This window comes from Apiospora aurea (genome assembly GCF_038362705.1).
Source record: "Apiospora aurea strain CBS 24483 chromosome Unknown utg000010l_segment0_segment0, whole genome shotgun sequence".
Taxonomy (NCBI): domain Eukaryota; kingdom Fungi; phylum Ascomycota; class Sordariomycetes; order Amphisphaeriales; family Apiosporaceae; genus Apiospora; species Apiospora aurea.
Window position 1 is genome coordinate 2050520 of NW_027117397.1, and position 6000 is coordinate 2056519.

Below are 6000 nucleotides of genomic sequence, written 5' to 3' on the forward strand. Positions count from 1 at the left end.
GCTTAGGTTAATTAAATAGGCATAGCTATTTAATTTATACTTTACTTACTTTATTAGTAAATTCGAGTAATTCCCTTCTTATTATTTACTTTCCTTTAATTAAATTATATGAACGAGTTAAAAGTATATATTTTAAGCTATTAAGCTTAAGTTAATTATTTATTAATAAATTATTACATTTAAAGATAGCGTTAATTCGTTTTTAACCCGTTTTATAAAGCCCTTATTAAGGTTTTATAAATGAATATATTTATCGAGAATAATAGAATTAAGTTTTAAAAAGCTTAAAATCTTTAACGGTAATATAGTATATAATATTTCGGAAGTAATTATAAGAAGCCCGTTTTTTAAAATTAATATAGGTTAATAAAATTAAGATTAATATAGTAAAAATTTTGCGGAAATGGAAAATATAAGACTTATCTTTTACCTTAATTAGCTATATAACGTTAATTAATAGAATATCTTTTATCGCGATATTATAAATAGGTTATAAAAAGCCGTCTTTAAATAAGTTAATCGAGTAGCTATAATAGACTTTTTATTATATATATATAAGATTTACGGGCGGAAGCCGGAGCACGTTTAACCGATATCGCCGAGCTAATAAGCCCGGAAGAGCTGGATTAAGCTGTCGATAACCTTATAGGCGACCTACGAAAGATTGCCGACATAGCAGCCCCCAAAAAAGACCCCCTATACTGGTAAAGGTACGCCCTAGTGGTTACCGGAGGTCTAAGAAGCGTAGACTATAACGAAACAACGATACCGAGCCTATCTCGCGGTACCCTCGCAATATACTTAGAACTAATACACCGAGTCGAAAACGGACCTAGAGAGAATCGTTCAAATAGCGAAAACGAAAAGCTGGCGCCACGTAGTCGCCGCTACCTCCCACGATTCTAAGACACTTTGGTCGCTCGAACGATAGGCCCGACTACGAAGCTGGACGCCACTACAAACAGCGGGAATCCCAGAATTACGACGTAGCAAAGGAGCTACTAACGAGGCGCGAAGCCACGACGAGAAAGCTACGCTCTTTTCGGAGAGGTTCTTCCCTAACCCAGAAGCCGACCTTACGGACTTAAATACCGTACCGAACCACGCCCCTAGCCTTACCCCTATCGAGGCAGAGGTAACGGCTAAGGAGATAAGAGATATTATTAAGTAGACGGGACCCTAAAAAGCTTCAGGGGAAAACCTTTTACCTCCTGGTTTCCTTAGAGCGTGTGGGGAACCCCTTTTCCGAACGTTAGCCGGCTTGGCGACAGCGAGTTTCCGGCTTGCCTACTTCCTTAAACGTTTCCGTACGGCAAAGGTTATCGTGATCCCAAAGCCAAATAAAACAGCAACCGAAAAGCAGACACCTGGTGGATAAAGACTTATTTTATTACTCAGTACGGTCGGGAAGGTAATAAAGATAACTATAAACCGGCGAATTACCGGAATAGCCGAGGAGTACTCGCTTTTACCTAAAGGTTAAATAAAGAACCGGACGTAGCGGTTTACCGAACTGGCTATTCGACTAATTACCGACGTCGTCCGTATAACGTAGCAATAAAAAGGCGTCGCTTCCCTCCTCCAACTCGATATTAAAGGCGCTTTCGATATAGTTAACTATAAAAGATTAATTATTATACTCCGCGAGAAGGGATTACCGGATTAGGTTTACCGATAAGTCGAGAACTTTATTACGGACAAATCGGTTCACCTTTATTTCGACGGTAAGTCGTTAAGGAGGATCCAGCTCCGCGCTAGTATTCCGTAAGGCTCCCCGTTATTACCGATCCTTTTTATTTTCTATATCGTTACACTATACGAGGAGCTAGAAACGCATGAGCAGCTTATTATTATCGGATTCGCGGATGATACGAATCTTATTGCCGTAGGGCCAGACCACGTTACGAATTACCGAAACTTAAAAAGAGCCTGGGAAACTTGTAACCGCTGGGCACGTACGAAAGGGATAGAGTTCGAACCTAAAAAGAGCGAGCTTATTTATTTTATTAAAACGCGAAAAGCTTATACGCTATAGGTACGCCTTAGAAACGCTGCTATAACGCCGATAACCTTTGCGAAATTCCTCGGCGTTTAGCTTTATCGGAAGCTATAATAAAAGGACTATATCTTAAAAATCAAAGCGAAAATGGTAATTTAAATATTAGCTCTTACCAGGCTCGCAGCGTTAACTTAGGAATATTCGGTACGAAGGGTAAAGGAGCTTTATACGAAAGTAATACGTAACGTACTCGCGTACGGAGCGTCGGTTTAATATAGAGTAGGCGATATCGAAAAAGGGCCAGCCTTTAGCTTTATAATAGTTCAAAACTCCTGTTTCCGGACCGTAATAAGGGTATATAAGGCGACCCCTTAATACTACTTAAAAATTAAAGCGGCAGTTCCCCCCTCGACCTTTATTTAAGTGCGAGGGCAGCTAGCTTCGAGATACGTACGGAGACTACCGGGAAGCTATAACTTTTACGCGGCGCCTATATAAAAACGGCAGAGATTATTAATAAAAAACGTAGCGCAAAGAAAAAGAGATAAAGGAGACCCTAAAGGACTACTAACGAAGCCCCCACGATTCTATAGCCAAGCGACGCTCAATTAACGTCAGCTAAATAATAGCTAAATAGTCAAACGGTTGAATAAGCGTTTAAAGAAAAATAGGAATAAAGATGGTTTTATGCCGTTACTCCGACGCGAGGCCGCCGCGAACTAGCTATAAAGTCGCCGCTAAACTAAGGAGCGTGCCGTCGTTATAACGATATGTTTAAGCACGAAGCATCGGTCTTAATATAAACACGCACTGGAAAAATAAGGCTTAAATCGTTCCTATTTACCTATCGGGTTCCAGACGTCCCGACGCCGCTATGTAACTACGGTAAAAAACGGGAAACAGCCGAACACCTAATCCTATACTACAAAAACTTCGAGGAAAGACAAAAGCAACTAACAAAACAACTAACACCTAATCCGCTACGAACTCGTCGCGATCTAGCGGCGCTTACTATAAAAAAAATACGGCGAAGGTTATCGCAAAGTAGCTTCTACGGACCGGTCGACTGCCGCTGTATAAGTTAACAATAGAGATTAGGGGACCACCCGAACCTGGATAATCTCTCTTCAGGCCCTAAAGCAAGGGTTACTAGGCTGGTGGGTGAGAACCAGCATGGTAACGTCGAGCACGTGAGGTAGATTTTACGATATTAGCAGCGTGTATTTTTAGTCCAGCTTCGGCACGGTTTATTACACGAGGAACTAGGTAGATATACCGAAGGCCTTCGGCATACGGCGTACTATTAATAATAATAATAATAATATATAAGATTTATCGGATTAAGTTATAAGGTATATTTTAAGAGTATTATTATTAGTATAAGTAGTTTTATATTAGCGTTAATAGCTATTATATTAATATAAATAATAATAAAAAGATTTTTAAGGTAACGTAATCTACGGTCTAATTAAATACACGGTTTAATTAAACACTTTTTAAGGCCTCGTATAACGAAATATAAATTAATTTTATTATAACGTATTTAATATATTAAAATTAATCGGAATCCTCTTCTTTAAATACTTTTATATTACTTTAATAGGTACGCGTATTATACCCGGGCTCCCCGTAAATTTTACAGCGTCGCGAACGCGTTTTAAGCTTTTTCGTACGACTATTATTTCGGCGCGATTTATTTTATAATTATTTATTAACGTCTTTTTAAAACTATAAATTTTTTCTAGTTTATATATAAAGTAATCCTTTATTTTATAGCCGTTTTTTTTCGTACGGCGGCGCCGGTTAAACATTTTATTTACTTCTCGTAATACGGTTATTTTACCCTTTAAAAGAACGAGCCGGTGCATTACCTGCGTTATATTTTTCGTAATCTAATTAAATTTAATTAAAATCGACGTCGGAGAACTATTTTAATACCGTACGATACGGTTTCGAACGTATTCGGTTTAGGATTAAGCTTTAATCGGGTTATTTAAAGTTTTTAATTCCTAAAGAATAAGTAAGCCGGAAAACGTCCCCGGAAATATTAAAATACGTAACTTTACATTTAACTATAAAATAATATATTTCGGATCGTACGGAACGAGTCCGGTTTTTCGAAAGCCTCCTTATATATTTAAAACGATAAAAGTCGCCTGGAATACTTTTAAAAACACTGGTAAAAAGTTTTTTTTTAAAATATAAGTAATATACGCCCGTATAAAACCTTTAATTTTTTTCCCGTACGCTTTTTTTAACGTATAAAAATAGCCGATATTAAAAGGTTAGAGTTTATATAACGAATAAAAAGGTATATAAAATATAATAATCGAGTTTTTTTATAGTAAAGCTCGAAAACTATCGAGTAGTAGCTTTTATAACTATTAAAGATTAATAGGCGGTAAATACCCTTCGTACGAAACTTCGTGTATTTATTAAAGTATTGAATTTAATCCTCGCTTTTTTTATTCGTAATCTAGCTATTTTTAGTAATTACGATTATTTAATTTTTTAACAATAAGCTATTTTCGTATTAAAAAAAGAGGTACGTTTTTTCGGTAAAAATAATATACGAAAGGATAGCGTAACCGTATAATTCGACGCTTTATATTATTATAATTTATTCCCGGTTCCCTTACTATATTACCCTAGGCCTTTCGTATTAATCGGAAATAGTTACGACTATTTCGAACGAAATTTAACCTATAAAAAACCCGGTTTTATCGAAATTATATATATCTTTTTTAAATTTTATATTTATTAATTATATTCCGTATAAAAGTAAACTACGCGCGATACGCGTCGAAATCTTCGTAAAAAACTCTTTAATAATTAATTTTTCGGTTAAAACGCGTCCGGAAATTTAATTATCGTCGTACGAAATTAAAAGCTTAGTTAACGCCGACGCGTCCCGCGTCGCGTAAATTAAGTAATTAATTCGCTATATTTTTAATACTATTTATTCGAGGCGAAAACGATCGCGAATTTAAATTAATTATATATTATACGATTAATTACTCTTCGAAATTCGTAAGCTTTTACGTTAGCGATTACGTATTTCGTTATAAAATACCACCGCGACGCCGATAACGTAAGGTTATATAGGGGATATTATATATTCGCGTTGCGGCTTATACGCGTAATTTAAGGTTTTTTTAAAGCGCTTAAAACATTAATTATATATCGTTCTCTTTTTATTAATTTACTATCGTGGGTAATAAAAATATAAAGTATAAAATATAAGTTATACGGAATTAAAAGAAAGTATTCAATTAAACCGTGTGTTTAATTAGACCGTGGATTACGTTACGAAAAGAAAATAATTATAATTTTGAAATAAAGAGGATTTAAACGTGCACACCCCCCTGGGCACGGGAGTCAGTATTTAAAGCAGATTTCGGGCAGGGAATTAAGGAATCAGGTGTGTAAGATCAAGTTTGGAGATGTCCAAGCTTGGCCGTGGGAATCAACCTTGTGATCAGTTTTAATTTCTCTGGACACTGTTGAACATGACGACCACGTGACCAAGCCTGTTTTAGAGTTTACGGGGACCCTGCATCAAAGATAAGATCTACGGTAGACTTTCATGTCACTTCGGCTTTAAAACAATTTATTACAGAATGGCGACTAAACGTGTTAATGGGTTTCTGGGCTCTGATCAAGCTTATATTCTCTATCTCGAGAAGGAGTTTCGGGCCTTGCGCTCACGGATCAATAAAAGCGATGAATTGCCGAGCGCTGCGCGCATACCGCGTCGAGGTATGCATCCTAAGGTTCAAGCGTTCGTCAGAGGCCGCTCTAGTAGCACCACGCCCACACAATCTCCATGTCAAGACGTCGCTGAAACTCGTGCTACAAGGGTGAAGCTTACTCAAGCACAGCAACAATTTGAGTTCGTACTGGAATTGCCGGGACCTCCAAGTTCGTATCAGCCAAAGTGGATGGCGCCACTCTGGGCATCTGCATGCTGGTTCCGGCCCAATATTTCGATGCGTCCAATG